At 39.5% G+C, this 20,227-nt stretch overlaps 1 protein-coding gene and 1 pseudogene across 1 annotated transcript in view; one reads left to right on the forward strand and one right to left on the reverse strand.

Annotated features, from left to right (window-relative positions):
- LOC138160778 (zinc finger protein 665-like) overlaps positions 1–20,227 on the reverse strand; it is an 86,416-nt gene that overhangs the window by 37,368 nt on the left and 28,821 nt on the right. The window lies entirely within an intron of this gene.
- LOC138160730 (cytochrome c oxidase subunit 5B, mitochondrial pseudogene) lies at positions 6,179–6,567 on the forward strand (annotated as a pseudogene).

Here is a 20,227-nt window from a genome sequence, read left to right on the forward strand (position 1 = left end):
CCACAATAAGCTCCAAATGGAGCTAGTTATAAAAGGTCGAATTGTAAATAAATTAGAGGAACAAGGAAGAATTTTGAAGATTAATTTTGAAGCTACAGCCAGGGAAAGAGTTTGTACAAGGGATAGAAAGAATCACAGATAATAAAATGAACAATTTTGTTACATAAAATTTAAAGTTTTTACACAAAAACAATGAAGTTAAAAATTAGACAGCAAACTGTTAACTGGGAAGATATTTTTGCGGCAAATTTCTCTTTTAAAGATCTCATTTTCAAAGCATTTAAGGAACTGATTCAAATGTATAAAAATAAGAACCATTTCCTAATTGTTAAATGAACAAAGGCTATGAACAGGCACTTTTCAAAGGAATAAATCCAAGCTATGGACAGCTATGTGGGGGAAAAAAATCCCAGATGACTATTAGGAAAAAGCAATTTAAAGCAATCTTAAATCTATGAGATTGACAAAGATGACAAAAATGGAAAATAATAAGTGTGGAAAGACTAAGTGAAAACAGGCACACTAGAGGTATTGATAGAGTTATGAATTGGCCCAGCCATTCTGAAAAGCAATTTGGAGCTCTGTCCCCAAAGTTCCCAAACTCTATATAACCTCTGACCCAGCAATACCACTACTAGGTTTATACTCCAAAGAGATCATGGAAAGAAAAGTATCTACATATAGAAAAATATTTACAGTAGCTCTTTTTTTTTTAGTAGCCTAGAATTGGAAACTAAGAGGGTGCTTATCAGTTAGGGAATGACTGAATTATGAGAATCAAATCTAGAATCAAAATTAGAGTTTGGAACAAAATTTACCCTGCATTGTGTGAATCCATAAAAGCAAAAGTGTCATTCCTTGAACAAGACACTCCATCTCCTGACTCTGGGCATTTTCCCAGTCCATCCCCCCTTCCTGGAATGCTCTCCCTCCTTGTCTCTCTCTCTCTCTTGGCTTCCCTGGCTTCCTCACATCTCAGCTAAAAATCTCACCTTCTATGAGAAGCCTTTCCCCATTCCCTTTAATGTTAGTCCCTTCCGCGTGTTGGTGAACTCCAACTTAGCTTCTATGTATCTGTTTATAAATAATTGTTTTTATGTTGCCTCCTCCATTAGACTGCAAACTATTTGAGAACCGGAACTGTCTTTTGCCTTTCTGTGCATCCCTATCACTAAGTACAAGGGGTGTACATAGTATGCACTGAATACTTATTGATTGACTAGGTAGCCAGCTAAACAGAACTCCTCTTTGTAGACTTTATTGCTAATTAATTGCTGATTAATTAACTGCTCTTTATATGGCACGTACTATCTGTAAGGTTGACAGAAGTCAGGGATGTAGATAGCATGCTAGCTAGGACCTACTCCGTATAATTTGTGTGATGTTGAGTAGAGTGGAGCCAGATTCTTTTATATTTATGCTAGATCCCATGCCCATCCACCTAGGAGTTGGTCAGATTAAGATGTTCAGAAATATGGTGAATGAAAATGACAAAGGTGTTATCAGTCAATCCAAGTCAGCACCTACTATGTGCCAAGCTGATACCAATTGCTAGGGATACAAAGAAGGATAAAAATAGTGTCCCTGCTCTCAGAGAGCTCATTGTCTAGTATGGAAGACGAGATGAACACAACCATGCACAAACAAGTTATATACAGGATAAACTGGGAATTATCAATGGAGGGAAGTGTGTGGGACAAGAACGACCCTTGCCCAAAATAAAATAAGCAGAGATATCTCCAAGTAGAGACAGGAAGGATTTATTTAATTATTTCCTCTTGCAAGAAAAGTGGGCTCACTACTAGAGGCAGTCTAGTAGGAGAGGCAAAATACAAAACACAAAGCTTGATTTATATACCCAAAAGACCACCCCTTTTCCCTCCACTTTGTCCTGTCCTGTTCCCATCAATTAGGAACTAAGGCGCACAATCTTTTTTTTTCTTTTTTTTTTTTTCCTTTTTAAGCAATTAGGGTTAAGTAACTTGCTCAAGGTTACACGGCCAGTTATTTCTGGGTGTGGTGCTGAGTACACGAGCCCAGATTTGATCCAGGTCATCCCGACACTGGAGCTAGTGCTCTTACTCGCTGAGCCACCTGGCCGCCCCTAAGCAATTGGGGTTAAGTAACTTGCTCAAGGTTACAAGGTCAGGTGTTTCTGGGTGGGTGCTAAGTGTCTGAGCCCGGGATTCGATCTCCAGGTCAGTCTGACACTGAAGCCGGTGCTCTTACTCGCTGTGCTACCTGGCCACCCCAAAGGCGCACAATCTTAACCACAAAAATCTGCTGGCGTTTGCAGATGAAATGTCAGTAATATCAAAAAGCAGAAGACACATGTCTAGAGGACATGAAAATAGAGAAAATGTCATCAGTATCAACTTAAATATGAAAGCAGAAGATAAATGTTCTAACAATATCAATATAGATATGAAAGCAGACAATATTTTATGAAGTCATGGGGGGGGGGGAGGTGACATGGTCAGCCTGTACTTAGGAAGATCAATTTGACAGAATGGTCTGGAGTGGAGAGACTTAAAGGCAGGAAGACTGACCAGCAGGCTATTTGCCTTCTGAGATGAAGAGAGTTTACACCAGGTGTGATCTGAAGATACAACAAAGAAGACTGAGAAGGAGCAGTCAGATAGGAGGAGGAGAACTGAAAGAGCATAGTGTCATGAAACCTAGAGGGAAGAGAGTATCAAAGAGAAGAGAGGGAACAACAGTGTAAAAGGCTACAGAGAATCAAGGAGGATGATGACTGAGCAAAAGTCCTTAGATTTGGCTGGGCAACTGGTCAGGTCTTGGGAAGTTTGAGAGGTGGGTGCTGAGAGGCATTTCTACATTTGTTATATCTCTGTCATTATCCTATTTCTTGGGGACATTCTTGATAATAAACTAGATAATAAAGTAGACTTTCCAGAAGGCAACGACTTTATTTTTTTTTAATTCTGAATTTTACTATTGGCCAAAATAAGAAGGAGAGAAAGACAGAGAGAAACTTTTTCACATAAAAAAATGGTTTGCTTTTTAACAGTATATAACTAATTCAACCTATAAATAAATAAATAAAGGGGTCTGCTTATCTGTATTTCCTTCTGAACTCCCTTATCTTCTGTGCTTTTCAAAAATGTTTCAATGGATTCTTTTTTTGAGGGAGGAAGCAACATTATTGTTGGCTCCTCACATCCCTCTTGAAATCCACTACAAATAAAAGGAAAAAACCCCAAATACATTCTGTAACAATTGAGCACAATCAAGCACATTTCCTAGTTAATTGTTTTCTCTTCTCATTCCAATTGCATTGAATTTAATTTTGCAAGAACTTTTCAATTTTATATAATAAAAATTGCCCACTTTATCTTCTTTGATCATCTCTATCCCTTCTCTGGACATTCACTCTTCCCCATTCCATAGCTGCAAAAGCTTCCTTTGCTCTAACAAAGGGTTAACGATATGACTTTGTATATATGGATAATGTATTCATTTTGAGCTCATTGTGGGATATCATGAGAATTGTTGGTCTAAAGGTAATGTTTGCTCATGCTGTGTTCAGATTTTCTCAGTAGCTTTTTTTCCCCAAATAGTGAGACCTTACCCCAGTACTTACTATCTCTGGTTTTATCAAACACTTACTATGTTTGTTTTCTTTTGTATTTTGTATACCTAAACCGTCAAAATAATTTCCCCCCCTATTTTTTAGCCAGTAACAAATAATTTTAACAATTACGGCGTTGTTGTATAGTTTGAGATCTGGTACGGCTAGTCCATTTTGTTTCCCATTTTTCTTCATCATTTCCCTAAGGTTGTTGACCTCCAGACTAATGTTGTTATAATTTTTTATCGCTCTTTGCAGTCATCCTTTGGTAGTTTGATATTGCATTGAATAAGTCAAGTTAGGGAGTATTGTCAGTTTTATTATACTGACAATCCAACCTGGAGCAATGAACATTTCTCCACTTATTTAGGTCTGTCTTTATTTCTATAAAGTGTTTTGTAGTTGTCTTCCTATTTCTTTTTCTGTCATGGAGTCATCTAGTTCTCTTTGGTCCATTCTTTGACCCCACACTGTTTAATCTCCTTCCAATTCTGTTCTCTAGAGTTCTCATTTCATTTATAGAATCCTTTGGTAGATCTTGTTCATATCTTCAAGAAATTCTAACAGACCTCATAGGCATGCCATACCTTTATCTGAATGAAGTTCTGCTTGTAGTTACAGTGGAGTTAATCTCTTCCTTTAGGTTTATGTCCTGGAAATTCCTTGCTGAATAAAATGTCTATACCATTGATGTTTTTTTCTGCTTATTCATATTTTGAGTTTTACTTCCTGAATTGATCTTTTTTCCCTTAGGGCCATGATCCAAATGTTCCTGTACACTTGAATGGAATGGTGGGTCCCTGTCTGGAGCTGATTTATATTGTCTTATGTTTATCACTGTCCTCTTCCTCTAGTATCTGCTAGGCACAATAGGCTGGCAGGTCCCAGGCTCACCTTTATCTTCTGGGTACAGAGTGCTGAGATTTTCAAAGGTGTCCAGGGCAGTTCAAGGGCCTGAGGTCTAATGGTTCCATTTTCCATAGGAGTTGTGCCATTTTGCTAGCTTCCCTCCTGGTCCTCACTCTATGGTTACTTAACTGCTCTTGTACTTTTCACTCAGAAAATTCAATTTTTTGGTCTTTGCTTCTGGGATGTGCTTAAGCTACTCTGAGGTTTCCTGGCTAGATCTCTCTGTCTTTTGACCAGGGGATGCTTGATCACCCTGAGGCTTCCTAGCTAGAACTCTCTGAGGCTGTGAGATCTGGGAGGTTTTTAAGGACTTCTTACTTGGCTTTTTCCTCTGGGCCCACCTCCTTCAGTGCCCAGAGACTTTGGTGTTTTCTTTTGCTACCTAGACTAGACAAAGATATTCACCATAACTTCCCTTTTTATTTCCTAATAATTATTTGGTCTGTTTTTTAATTTTATCTTTTATTCTTCCTGGAGTACATATACGGGAATTGGACTTTTCTACTCCTGTTTGCCCTGTTCTCTTAAAAAGGAGTCCATTTTAAAAATTCTTATACAATAAACTAGTGTTAAATTGTAATTTGCAGTCCATGAGTGCTCCCTGAATTTTTTAAATCTTGAATTTGTTTTGAGGTTTGGAGTGTAAGAAATGCAAAGAACTTGATGAGTTCTTTGACAGTACAGATTCCTTTATTTTATACTAAAGTAAACTGAGGTCCAGCATTTTGCTCAATGTCACTTAGCAATTGGATGGTTTTTGACAGTGAATGTTCTGTTTACTAGCTACTCACATGGAATGATTATGCCTTATATGTACCATTAATGGGGTTCTTGGGTGCCTGTGCTTGAACCACAGTTTATAAAATCACATCCAGATCCAAAATCACATTTCTCCCTAGCCTCAAATCTTCCCAGGCTCAGAGCATTATCTCTGCCCCTTCCCCTGCCAGCACTCTGCCTAGCAACCATTCATGAACTGTTTATCTCCCCTTAGTATAATAACCTGCTATACCTGTGATCCTTGACTAGAACTAATAAGTAACTCCCTAGCCCATTATACGCATCCTGGATCCCTCATTAGCTTGGAACATATGTATACTCCCAACATCCATCTTGTCAAACATGACATTGATGAATGGCAGCTTGGTCAGCTCTGACCACTAACTGACTTAGTGACATTTCAAGCCTAAAACCACACCTCCATGCAGCCCTGCCCCCCCCCCCAACTTGGGCTATTTCCCAGTGAATTATGGGCAATATGCCTATGCAGTAGATATTAAAAGGGTATGTTCCTTTAAGCACTGACCACTCCTTAACTCCTCCCTAATCCCACCCTCACTCACCTAGTTAGCATAGTTGGCACAGGTTTTACTAAAGATTATCCTATAAAAACTTTAACTCTACTCCTTTAAAGCTACAGGTTCCCTAAGAACTCTTTCCCGCTGTAAGGCATAACAATAACCTTTTGCCAACTTGGCTTGGAATGCTTGAGCCTGTGAATTCATTCCAGCCTGCACATCAAAGGACTGGTTATTGGGGTTCCTGGGACACACACATGCCCATGTCACCATCCTTTTCTAAGTCTTAGGGCATTATAAAATAGAATTGTCTTTAAAAAGATGTGGTGAGACTCTAGAAGCACCCCTGTTACTACCACTCATAGTTGTCTCAGGCTCGATGGCTCCAAGGTTACTGCAGGGCGTCAGGGCTCTGGTGGTCCAGGCCTTAAGGGCCTGTGGCCCTGCTCTGGTGGCTGTTCACTCCATGGCGACCAGAGGAGGCATCCCTTCTGATGAGGAGCAGGCTACTGGCTTAGAGAGAGAGAGATCATGATGGCTGCAAGGAATCATTTGGATCCATTCATTATGCTTGCCCCAAAGGCAGCTCCAGGGACTAAGGAGGAGCCTAACCTGGTCCCTTCCATCACTGACAATTGAATAGTGGGCTGTATCTGTGAAGAGGACGACAGTGTGGTCATCAGGTTCTGACTTCACAAAGGCAAGACAGAGCATCGCCCTAATTGTGGGACCCATTACAAGCTGCTACCCCACCAGTTTAGCCACTGAATTGGTTTACTTGAGATGTGTTATGTTTTCTTACAAGCCATTTTCCTTGCTCTCCCATTAAAAAAAAAAAGAAAAGATGCAATCCTCTTAGCCTCTCTCTCTCCACGAGGTGCTGCTTCCAAAAAAAAAAAGATCTTCCGCCTCCCTCTTGTGTCTCCAAATCTACGTCACCAGCTCCTCCCAATTCAGGACTTTCTTTTCACATCAACAAGCCCATCCCACAGGTGGGATTAACAAGCTCTGGGTTTTAACACAATCAATTTGAAAACCAAGCCAATACAGGGGAATCTTTAATTGCCATTACTATCACACTTACTCGATAGGATATCTTCAGATATTAGTACTAGTATTTATTTTCTAGCTTTTTAAAGGCAGATGCCATTCATTGACCTTTTATTTGGTTAAATTTTTCTATTTTTTAATTTAATTCAAATTTTCAGTTAACAAAAGGTTATTTTCTCTTCCCCTACCTGAAAAAAAAAACACCTCTTGTAACAAATATGTATAATCAAACAAAGCACAAGATGGTGGCATAGAAGCAGGACAACTCCCTGCGTTCCCACCATAACCACCTCAAATACCTATAAAAAAATGACTCTAATTCTTTTGAGTCTTGCCCTTAATTATATCACATCTTTGTTAAGAAACAGGACTTTTGAAACCCACAGTGGGAGAGACTTGCCAAAGACAGAAACAGGGAGGAGCTAATGACCATATATAAGGAGAAACCCAAGCTGCAAGAGAGCAGAACTGAGAAGGTGAATAGCTGTGAAGGGCTAAAGAACCCATAAAGTGACAGAGAGAAACAAACCTCCCACTGAATACTGCCTGGCAGGCCGGAAGGAAGGTCCATTGCAGTGCACTGGGAGCAGAGCCCAGCCCTGAGTGAGTCCAGGAGGCCCAAGCAACCCCAGTTGGAGGGACTTCAGGAGAGTAAATCACCAGCAGCTGTGGCAGTTTCCAGACTTATCAACACACAAATGCCAAAGAGAAAGTGAGAAGTCAGTGGACTTTGGGAACAGGGGGTCCAGGAGTGTGGTCCAGCCTCTACATTCCCCCCCTCCTCCCCCCAGGGAGAAGTGGCTGAAGTATGGCCGCCGCTGCTGAGTGACTACTTCAGAGCTCCTGCCTTGAAGATTGTAGGGGGACCAAGCAACGAGTTTGAGGGGTAATTGACTTTGCTTTAACCTGTTTGGATCTGGATTGCTGTCTAGGGTGGAGGTCCTGGGGTGGGTGACCAGCTGCCAGAGCTGGTGGAGGCTTCAGAGAGGGCAGCCAACTAATAGCTCCAGTAGCTGTGAAAACCCCAGCAATTTGGGGCAAAGCTCTCCTCTCTGGAAGCAGAGTTCTACTCTGGCAAAAAGCTCAAAAATCAAGTAATTGAGTGGCAACATGAGCAAGCAAAGGAAGCAAAGCAAGCACAGCAATCCAACTTTGGATTCCTTTTTTGGGGACAAAAATGATTAAAACATGGAACAGGAGGAAGAAAACAAAGTCAGAACTCCCGCATCAAAAGCTTCCAAGAAAAATATAAATTGGTTACAAGCCATAGAGGAGCTTAAGAAGGATTTTGAAAACCAAATAAGAGAAGTGGAGGAAAAAATTGTGAAGAGAAATGAGAATGATACAAGAAAATCATGAAAAGAGAGTCAACAACCTGACTGAAGAAAATAACACCTTAAAAAATACACTAACTCAAATGGCAAAAGAGGCTCAAAAAGTTGAGGAGAAGAAAGCAGAATTTTCCAGATGGAAAAAGAATCTCAAAAGCTCACTGAAGAGAATCATTCCTTCAGAATTAGATTGGAGCAAATGGAAGCTAGTGACTTTATGAGAAATCAAGATGCTATTAAATAGATCCAAACAAATGAAAAAATGGAAGGAAATGTGAAATATCTCATTGGGAAAACCACTGACCTGGAAAATAGATCCAGGAGAGATCATTTTAAAAATTATTGGACTACCTGAAAGCCTTGATCAAAAAAAAAGAACCTAGAAATCATCCCTCAAGAAATTCTCAAGGAAAATTGTCCTGATGTTTTAGAACCAGAGGGCAAAATAGAGTTTGAAAGAATCCACCCATCACCTCTTGAAAAAAATTCCAAAAAGAAAACTCCTAGGAATATTATAGCCAGGTTCCAGAATTCCCAGATCAAGGAGAAAATATTACAAGCAGCCAAGAAGAAACAATTTGAATACTGTGGAAACACAATCAGGACAACACAGGATCTGGCAGCTTCTACATTGAGGGATCAAAGGGCTTGGAATATGATATTCCAGAGGTCAAAGGAGCTGGGACTAAAAGCAAGAATCACCTACCCAGCAAAACTGAGTATCATGTTTCAAGGGAAAATATGGTCATTCAGTGGAATAGAGGACTTTCAAGCATTCTTGATGAAAAAACCAGAGTTAAATAGAAATTTTGACATTCAGATACAAGAAGCAAGAGAAGCCTGAGAAGGTAAACAGGGAAAAGAAATCAAAAGGAACTTATCAAAGTTGAACTACTAACATTCCTACATGGAAAAACAATAATTATAACTGATGAAACTTTTCTCAGTATGAGAATAGTTGAAGGGAATAGAAATGTGTGTGTGTGTATAATATGTATACATACATATATATGTCTATATAGGAGTATAATGTATATATGTGGGCATATGAATATATATGTGAGTATGTGTATATATGTGTGTACATAGACAGAGGACACAGGACCAGTTGAATAGGAAGGGATGATACTTAAAAGGTGAAATTGAGAGGTGAGAGAGGAATATAATGAGAGGAGATGGGGAGAGACAGAATGGGGTGAATTATCTCATATAGAAGAGGCAAGGGAAAACTGTTACAATGGAGGGGAAGAACAGGAAGGCAAAAGGGAATGGGTCAACCTTAATCTTATTGAATTTGGCTTAGGAAGGGAATGACATATACACTAAATAGGGTATCTTGTCCTACAGGAGAGTAGGGGGGAAGGGGATGAAAGGGGGGATGATGGAGGGGAGGGCAGGTTGGGGGGGAGGGAAGTTGGAAGCACCCACTTTTGAAAAGGAACAGAGTCGAAGTAGAGAATAGAACAAGTGGGGGATGGGATAGAATGGAGGGAAATATAGTCAATCTTTCACAATAAATCCACTATGGAAATGTTTTGTGTAGCTACAAATGTACAACCTATATTGAATTGCTTATCTTCCCAGTAGGGGTGGATGACGAGGGAGGAAGGGAAAGAATCTAGAATTCAAAGTTTTAAAATCAAATGTTTTTTTAAAATTATTATTATTATTTTTACATGCAACTGGGAAATAAGATATACAGGCACTGGGGTATAGAGATCCATCTTGCCCTACTGGAAAGTCGGAGAGGGGATGGGGGAGGATATAGGAGCAGACTGGGGGAGGGGGTATACAGTGGGATCACTATTTTGGGGTGGTGGGTTGGGGAAAGATGGGGAGAAAATTTGTAACTCAAAATCTTGTGGAAATGAATGATATAAACTAAAAATAGACATAAATTTTAATTTAAAAAATCAAACAAAGCAAATTCCTCCATTAGCCATGACCAAAAAAAAGTCTAAATTTAGATTCTGTCAGGATGTGGTAGCCTGCTTTATTGTCAGTCCTCTGGAATCATGCTTGGTCATTATATTGACCAGAATTCTTAAATTTTTAAAAGTATTTATCTTCATAATGTTGTTGTTATTTTCAATTGCCCTCCTGGTTTTGTTCACTTTGAATGGAATAAAAGTGAAAACTTCTCAGGTAACATTCCAGAAATCTGAACAGAATTGTAGTAAAGTACCAAAGACTTAGTAACCTGGGCTGGTAATCTAGGATGCTTGCCTTACTTCCCTGGTCACAAGTTGAAGTTCTTGCTAAGCTTAGCTAAGCACAGACCCTGGAAATTTAACCACAGGCCCAAATGTTCCATACTTGTTTCCACTGACCACCATCTGACCTGTATAAGTACAAAATTGGAACTCCTGTTGCAGAACTACGAGCGGGTCACCATGTCCTAAAATCCCCATGATTCATAAAATATTGTCTAATTTCAGATCTATATTGATATTATTAGAACATTTATCTTCTGCTTTCTGCTTTTATTTTTCTAAGTTGATACTGGTGACATATTTTGTCTTTTTCCATGTTCACTAGACATGTACCTTCTGCTTTTTGATATTACGACATTTCATCTGCAAACGCCAGCAGATTTTTGCGGTTAAGATTGTGTACCTCAGTTCCTAATTAAAGGGATCAGGACAGGACAAGGGAGGGGGGAAAGGGGTGGTCTTTTGGGTATATAACTAAGTTTTGTATTTTGTATTTTGCGTCTCTTACTAGACTGCCTCTAGTAGCAAGACCACCCTTCTTGAAAGAAGAAATAATTAAATAAATCCTTCCTGTCTCTACTTGGAGATATCTCTGCTTATTTTATTTGGAGCAAGGGTTGTTCTTTTCCCACACAACTTCATTCTTTATCAGTTCATATATGTCTTTTCAGATTACTGGGGAACATTCCTCATTTCTTACAGCACTATAGAACTCTATTACATTCGTATGCCCTGATTTGTTCTGTTATTCCCCAATTCATGGCTTTTAGTTTCTAGTTCTTTGCCGCTGCAAAAAAAGAGTTACTATAAATGTGTTTTTATCGGGGTCCTTTTTCTTTCATTTGTTGTCTTTGAGGTATAGTTCTAGTGATGATATCACTCAGTCAGAGGATATGTATAGTTTAGTAACTTTTAGGGCATAGTTCCAAATTGTTTTCCAGAATGACCAATTCACATATTTGCTAACAGTGCATTAATGTACCTATTTCCCTACAGCTCCTCCAATATTGGTCACTTCCCTTTTTTTATCAGCTTTGCCGATCTGATTGTCTTGGGAGAGGAGCTCAGTTACTTTAATTTGCATTTCTCTTCTTATTGATGATTTGGAGCATTTTTTTCATATGGCTATTGATAGCTTGGACCATGGTGTCACGGTTATTGATTTCAGAGAACAGGGCAACCTTCATTGACTCCCATCTCTTCCCGTAGCTGGATTTGTAGTCCTCAGTTTTGGTTCTATCGAAGTTACATTCTCTCTTTGGGTACATTTACCATTTTTAGAACCATATTCTCCACAATTTATAGCAGAAAGAACATCTTTTTTTTATGGTTTTCTTCTGATGGTAATGTTTGTCTGTCAAGTTAGCTAGACCCTCATTCCCTTATCTCACTGTATTTCCAGGTGTGATACATTTGTCTCTTGGTCCTCTTTTCCCTAGAATTTCTGTGAGTTCCTTCAATAGAGTTTACCTCTACAAGACCATTCCTTTGCTTAGTTTCCTTGTACTATACACAAGAAAATATCTTCTCAGGGGATAGAGTCAAGTATTCTTCCTATGATATGTCTCAGTGACTCATCATATTCACTCAGATGATTTCATGTAATTTTTCAGTTACATCATAGATTAATATTTACTCAGTGCTATAGTAGCCTTTACAAGTCTTTTTTAAGTCAGGTCAATATTGTTAGTAACCATGGTGTAGCAGCAAGCACCCCAAACTCGTCCTCAGGGTTTGCTGCCCATACAGGTTCTTGGATCCGCTTTGTTAAAGGAAAGCAACTCAAAATGGGTTAACAAGCTTACTTTAATCAGTCAGACATATATCGTTTACCTTGTTCAGGGGAAAAAGGTCAGCACCCCAAACTTCAAAATATACAGACAGAATTATCAAGACATTAACAGATCAAGTAGACAGCTTTCCAAGCTGTCCAACCATTACATCCATACCCAGTCAACATCTGGGTTTCCACATCTGGGTTTTTCAAAGCCGGGGGACTCTCAACAATGGCTTCCCAGAATTCAGGTCAAATCACAGAACACTTCTCAAAGTGAATCCCAAAACAAAGCTACACATCAGGGCTTATATAGCCTTCTCCTGGCTCAGAGAATGTAACAACCTTATTGACTCACTGGCCAATCGCCAATCAAGAAGTATCAACTGAAAAACAAGCCTCCCACCCCAGGCTTCAGGTGCATTTTATCCTAGGGGCAGGGAAGATCTTCCAAATTTGCATTCCCATTACACATGGTCCTATAGAGCCTTAGGTCATTCTGACCAAGGTTATTCAGGGGACATCACCCTTCTTGTGATAAATCTCTATAAGTGGTTGTTTACCCAGTGATGAGACTTGGGGTGGCAGTTTCCCCTTCACCAAATCTCCCCCCTCCCCTTACAAAACTGAATGATAGCCATTGCTTGAGGGGCCATAGAGTAATTTGAGTTCACATATGCAATCTATGTACATAAACCCAAGGTTTCATTTCCTCATGTTTCACAAGTATTCAAAGACAGGGCCTTTAAAATTTTCTAGCAAGCAACACATCACTATCAGGGGTGTGAGAAATTAATTATTTCTCTCTTGGATTTAGTGACTAATTATTGTACTAGGACCAGTGTGGGAAAGCTCTCTTAAGTATTTACCCTGGGGGTCAGCTAGGTGGCAGTGAATAGAGCACCTGGCCCTGGAGTCAGGAGGACCTGAGTTCAAATACAGCTTCAGACACTTAACATAAAAACTAGCCATGTGACCTTGGGCAAGTCACTTAACCCCAAGTGCTCTCCAAAAAAAAAGATTTACCCTGGTTAAGATCTAATCAGACAGTAAAAGAAATTCTAAGTTTGGTCTAATTAGTGTATTCCTGATCATTGTGTTTGTTCAGACAGGTCTGGGGAAAGGTTAATTCTCCCTATTATCAAGAAAGGTGATATGAAAATTGATGTCTCTTTGACCCAAAATTTGAGTGATCTTTGTCACATACCCTAAACACCATTTTAATTAGCAGCTTCCTTTGTGTTAACTTAATATGTCAGATGACTGCTGATATATTGCCATTTTCCTAACACTCAAATTCCTGGATCATCTCCAATTGTCCTGATCTATATCTGGCCACTGGACCCAGATGGCTCCGGAGGTGAAAGTGAGGTTAGTGACTTTGTACAGCCCTGCATTACTTAAATCCAATTCATTTGCATGTCATGGAGCCCCCTCCCTGATGTCATGGTCTTCTTCAAGAACAAAGGACAAACAGCAGCAGCGGTTGGTTCTTAAAGATACAATAACAACATCTGCAGAACGTGTTGGAGAGCCAAATGAGATAGGGAATGTAAGCCAGAATTCAAGGTAATTTGCATAAAACTCTCCTCATTCATAAGCAATTACTCCATGCTTCATGCCTACATTAGAGTAAGAGTTGCTGAAAGCCTACCGGAGAGGTCTTTGTTCTTCTATCTCCCAGTCTCAAATTGTTTTCCAGCATGATCTGATCATTTCACCCTCCACTAATAGTGCATTAGTGTATTTATCATTATCTTTTTTTGGAGGGGTGGGGGAGGGTCATCCTTGCTGATCTGAATAGGTATGATGAGTAAATATAAGGCAGAAAGTCAGTTATTGTAACTGATATCTCTTATTATTAGTTACTTGGAACATTTTTTCCATGGTTGATAGCTTACCTTTTTTATTTCAAGAGCTGCCTATTCATATCCTCTGACCAATCTATTAGGAAATGGAATTTTAAAAATATATTTGAATTACTTATGCGCCTTAGATATCAGATTTTTAACAAGGAAATTTGTTTCAACAATTTTTTTTCAAGTTAACTGTTTTCCTTCTAATTGGTGTTTGTACAAAAGTTTATCATCTTTGTATAACTAAGATTGTCCACATTATTTCCTTTTATCCTATCATAGTTTTGCTAATCATTTCCTTTCCTGCTCCTCTAATTTGTGCATGAAATGACCTTTTAAAAATCAAGGTTATTTATTTTGTGATTTATGGTATATGGTGTGACATGCTGGTCTAAACCTAATTTCTGTCACACTGTTTTCTAGCTTTCCCAACATTATTCTCAGATAGTTTTGTTACCATGGCATTTGGAGTCTTTGGGTTTACCAAACACTAGGTTATTATGTTGGATTATTCTCAGGATATTATTATCTAATCTGTTTCATAAAGCAAATTTTCTATTTTTTAAACTCATACAAAATCATCCTAAACTATTACTGCTTTGTAGTAGTGCATGGCTTGAGAGCTGGTAATGTACACTTCCTTTCCACTTCTTTTTATTATTCCCCTTCAGATCCTTGAATTTTTGTTTCTCCAAGTGAATCTTTAAAATTATTTTGCCGAGTTTTATAAAGTAACTCTTTGGTAGCTTGATTGATATGGCATTGAATCTGTAAATTAATTTATATAGCATTGATATTATTACTAGATTGTCATGGCCCAACTATGAGCCATTAATACCTGTCCAATTATTTAAGCATATCTTTATTTTCCTATAAAGAGCGTTTTGTAGGTAGTCATATCATATATAGAAAGGTGGAGGGTTTTAATTGTGAAGCATTTTATATTTGATCCTGAAGGTAAGAGGTAGTCACTGCAGTCAATTACGTAAGGGGTATGACACATTCAGACTTTATTTGTTTCTAGTTAGGAATATATGCTAAGGTGATATAGTTAGAACACTTGATACAAAAGATTTTCCCCAAACCAGAAGCACATTTCCCCACAAGTACATGAAGACTCCCAGGGAAAGTGGGCCCAAGCTTCGAAAGCACATATAGCCAAGGGGTAACTCACAGCTCCTGGCTGATGGAAGTTCTTTTCTCCCCTTATGGAGATCTCATGAAGTTCCCCATAGGTATGGTGCAGATTTCGTTGGGTTCTTTACAAGGTCCTGAGCTGCTTTTCTTCAGTATATTGTTTGTTCTTCGTGCCAAGGCAGGCGCTACTGGCAGTCACTATTTTTCTGGGGACCCTTCTAGGATGCCAAGGAGAAGTGCCACATCTTCCTACCTTTAGAAGTTTGCAAGGTCTTTCTTTGGTCTATAGTGAGAGAGGGGAGGAGCCAAAGGTTCTCTCTCCCCTCCTCACAACTATTCCTTCTCAGAGGAAGCAGCCTTGGTATATGTTCATACATCAAAGGGGTTTATCAAGGGAAATTTCCCAAATCCACTTGATGAGCTCATGGGGCAACGGACCTTTGTTTGGAATCCTGGATTGCTTCTGCCTCTCTCTACAGATTATGGATATGTCCACCCATGCCTTGTTAAAAGAGAAAAGATGATTCAGGATTACGTTTCAGTGACTGTGGTCGCCCCAAGAAGAACTGACTGGGAGCTGTTCCATTGAATCAACTAGGGCAGTGGTCTCCTACCTTTTTTGTTCACATACTCCTATCAACAAACATTTCTGAGAATTGACTCAGTATATATACATGGACTAACACGCAATATATCACGTACATTATAAAATATGCACAATAGAAAATGCTTAAGGATGTGATAGAGGAACAGTGACTGTTTTTATCTTTGTATCTCCAGTGCATAGTAAGTTCATTCAAACCACTTGCTATGCTTGTTTTTGACTTGAAATAAACAGTATTTAGAAGCATCTTATTTATTAGTAGTACAAGAGTGTTTTGCTCTCCCTTTAGAATATTAATAACAATCATGGTAGACTATTTGTCTATCATTAAGTGATGCCAGATATTGTACTACATGCTGGTGACACAAAGAATAAAACATTTCTTACTCACAAGGAGTTTACATTCTAATTCATTCATAATAACAATAAAATGTAGGCAGGGATCTTCGGTTTCATTGGCATAGGGAACACCATGTGAGGAAACTCTCTAGCAATGCAGGTCTGCACCCATTCTACAGCTGATAGCTAGCATTTATGTAGTGCTTCTAGGTTTGCAAAGTGCTTTACTCATATTACCTCATCCTATCCATTGAACCCTAAGAGGTAGGAGCTTTTATTATCCCCATTTTAAAGATGAGAAAACTGAAGCTTAGAGAGGGTAAGTGACTTACCCTAAAGTCAGAAAGTGTCTGAGGCAGGATTTGAATGGAGGTCTTCCTGATTCCAAATCCAGCATGCTACCCACTAAGCCTCTCAGCTGTCTGTCTTAAAGGCTTCAATGGGGCAGTAGCAGGGGAAGGGACTTGCCCAAGGTCACTCAGACACTGTGTCAGAGACAGTATGTGAAGCAAGTTCTTCCTGCCTTTGTGGATGAATCTCTGTATCATACCAGCTCTCTGATAACAAATATCACTGATGACATTTTTTTTAGGAGGAATATAATTCCATATACTTTGTTATTTTTGAAAATCTTAGCTTGACACTGTAAAACAGCAATTCAAAAGTCTGGCTCTAAATGATTTATTTTGGTACTTGGTTTCAATGGCTGTCATAGATGAAACAGTTACAGAATAATATGCAGCTCCTGATGGAAGAAAACACCACACCTAACTAAATCACAGGCACCTTGTCAGTGCCAGCCACCAATAACATAAAGGTTTTGTTGAAATCAATGTATTAAATTTCCATTTTCCCTGATGTCAATCAGTTGCCCTTGGAAACCAGCTGGAAGATATATTTTTATGTACTTTTAACAGATGAGTATAACATCCTCAGGAATGCTTCATTTGGAAAACTTCTAAGGAAGTTAGAAAATTTTTTCAAGTTTTAAGAGTATGTATATATGCGTGTTCTTATAGGTGACACACTATTCTGGCAACAAAAGCTGAGTTTTTCAATGTCTGTCTAAATAATTATCATGGTTTCCTATTATCATTAGCTAATGTCCAAAAGGACAATATACCCTCAGGAACTTGGAGGCCAGGCCTGACTCAGGCTACTTCAGTGGCTCAGGATTTCTCAGTTCTTCCCATCTGAACAAAAGGAAATCTACTTAGCCCCAGAAAGGGAAGGATATTCAGCTAAGAGGGAGGGAAAAGAGATAGAGAGATACAGACAGGGGAAGAGTGACAGTCAGAAAACAAGAGAATCTATGAGATTGTAAGCTCCTCGAGGGCAGGGACTGTCTGTTGCCTCTTTTTGTATCTCTAGCACTTAGCACAGTGCCTGGCACATAGTAGATGCTTAATAAATGTTTACTGGTTGATGGGCACTTGTGCTAAGTACATTTGATTTTCACAACAACCCTAGGAGGCAAGTGCTATTATTCTCATTTTACAGCTGAGGAAACTGAGGCAGGTTAACTGACTTGCCCAAGGTTACATGACTAGCAACTGATGCTAGATTTGAACTAAGGTCTTCCTGACCCCAGCCCAGCCTTCTGTACCACCTAGCTGGCACTGATTCAGTTGGGTGTACCTTACTTGCCTCTGTATCGGCCATGCTGATCAAAAGCCTAAAGGAGAAGCTCCCGATTCCTTGTGTGCTAGCTTTTACATTTAGGCCACCACAAAGCTGTGTCAATTAAGTCTTGATGAAAAATTAGCCTCTTCTGAGTGGGGCAGAGCTAGGGCTGACCTCACCAATGGGGCAGAACTTTAGAAGGTAATGAATGTCCTACTACATGGGGCAAAGTTTATCATTAATTATAGGGGATGCAAATCCACATTTCAAATAATTTGGAAATGTTTTCGCCCAACATGTCACATCTGAATAGCCCATCATAGTTTTTAACTCGTAACACAGAAGAGCGAGCTATACTAGGAGTAGGCGGTGTTGGCTCTGCCACTTTCTTTTAGTTTGTTTTTTCTCATAGTATTAGTGTTATCTTCAATCTGAGGATTTTTTTTTTTGCAGGAATTCTTTAAAGTCACTTGTTCATTCTATGAATGTTAGTTTAATTAGGACTACACAATATGATCTAGAAATCCACTAACCCAGCAACACATAAATCATAACACAATAAATATGGTGAAAGCAAATGAATGGTTGAAGATGACACTGTGAATATCCCTAGAATCTGGTACTCTCATTCTTCCTTCAGAAAACCATATCAACAGGTAATTCTCTGACATACAGATTGAGTGAGGGCACCAGAGTCCATCCAAAAGTTAAATATTAGTAAAGTATAACTTATGTGTTTAAATGAATAGAGACAGAAATGCTAATATTTTCTTCACCTTGGAGATGACTATCCTAGGGGATATTTTAGTGACGGGGTTGTCTCCAAGATAAATGAGTTGGTTCTTAAGTCCTAGAAGGAAGAACTCTGTAGGGAGGAAATGCCCTTTTGTGAGGGCCTAAAAGGGAATCAACAAACCTGTTTGGTCACCTGCCTTTTCCCTTTCCCTTTTCTCCAACTGAAATGGAAATAACCACGAGTTATTCCAACACAGTGCGAGTATATTACTTGTATTGCAGGTATTGCCTGATCAGGAACCCTGAAGTGTGTATTCCCTCTTGAGGGAGTCCAAAGCATAATTTGGTGCTGCTAGTCTTTGAGATAATTGCGTGGAATCAAGGAATTCCATACAATGTTAAGGGCAGCATCTACAAGTTCAGCCGTCTTCTAAGAGGAATACAAACCATGGCCCAGACATGCTGCATCAGACCATTTAGGACCTTGATAGAAAAGCAGAACTCAGCAGTGAGAGAGGAAAGCTGTGGATTGCTTATAGGCAATTTTGAGTTCCTTTATGTGTTTTCTACATTTGTTTATAGTCTCCTCTAAGTCTTTTTGGACTTCTGCATTGTCTTTAGAGTGAAATAACAGCTGTCCTGAACCTTGTGTGAACTGCTACACTGAGTGCTTGCAAAGGAGCTATGAACCCTGTTACGCCTATCTGAGGAACCCCAGACACAAACTCTATGTAGGCCATGTCCAGATTTACCACAGTAAATACCAGAGGCCTTTTAGGAGAAACTCCTTGGTATAGGCTCTCCCAAAAGTGATTCAATAAATCTGCACAGGACTATTTGGATTCTTTCCACTGTTTCTATTTTCTGGGATGGCGGCAGTTGTTGGGGAAAAGCTATTCCACCTGCCTCAAGTTCATTAATGGCTACTTTGTAGCAGAAATATCTGGGGTCAGTGAGGAGTTCATGGAGAATGCTCCTAAACCCAGCTTCTTAGAGAGAGGTGGGTAGATCTGGGGTGATTCAAGTTCTGGATTCCTACAAACTCTGAACTCAGGAGTCAATGGAAAAGAACAGTCTCAGCCTACAGAGCCTGGAGTTCACTCTGGGAAATCTCTGAAATCGGTTTGTATCAAAGTGCCTCAGTTCCTATTAAGGCACTCAAGGTAACAGAAAGTACTGGGTACAGGACAGCTTTTATTTCAACCAAAAGACTAGCAGAAGATGCAATTGGTGCACAGCAGCCCACAAGCAAATGCAGAAAGCACCTGAGGGAACTCCTAGGTGTCAAAAGTTTGCACAGAATTATATACAATAGCAAAAATATGGGAGGAGGAGATGGGCTCAATAATTGACAAATGACTGAACAAACAGGGTTATAAACAATGTAATGATAAATATGCATTCAGAGAAACACAGAAAGACTTGTATTAAGTAACACACTGAAGAAAGCAGAGCTAAAAGAATAACATAAAGGGGCGGCTAGGTGGTGCAGTGAATAGAGCACCGGCCCTGGAGTCAGGAGGACCTGAGTTCAAATCCGGCCTCAGACACTTAACACAAAAACTAGCCATGTGACCCTGGGCAAGTCACTTAACCCCAATTGCCTCCAAAAAGAAAAAAAAGAGAGTTTATGGGGCAGATAAGTGGCGCAGTGAGTAGAGCGCCCACTCTGGAGTCAGGAGGACCCGAGTTTGGTTCCGGCCTCAGACTCTTAACATCCACACACACAGAACTAGCCGTGTAACCTTGGGCAAGTTACTTTACCC

Source organism: Petaurus breviceps, unplaced genomic scaffold, assembly GCF_028583685.1.
Source record: "Petaurus breviceps papuanus isolate PSGF00001 unplaced genomic scaffold, PetGlider_PUasm1.0 182, whole genome shotgun sequence".
Lineage (NCBI taxonomy): Eukaryota > Metazoa > Chordata > Mammalia > Diprotodontia > Petauridae > Petaurus > Petaurus breviceps.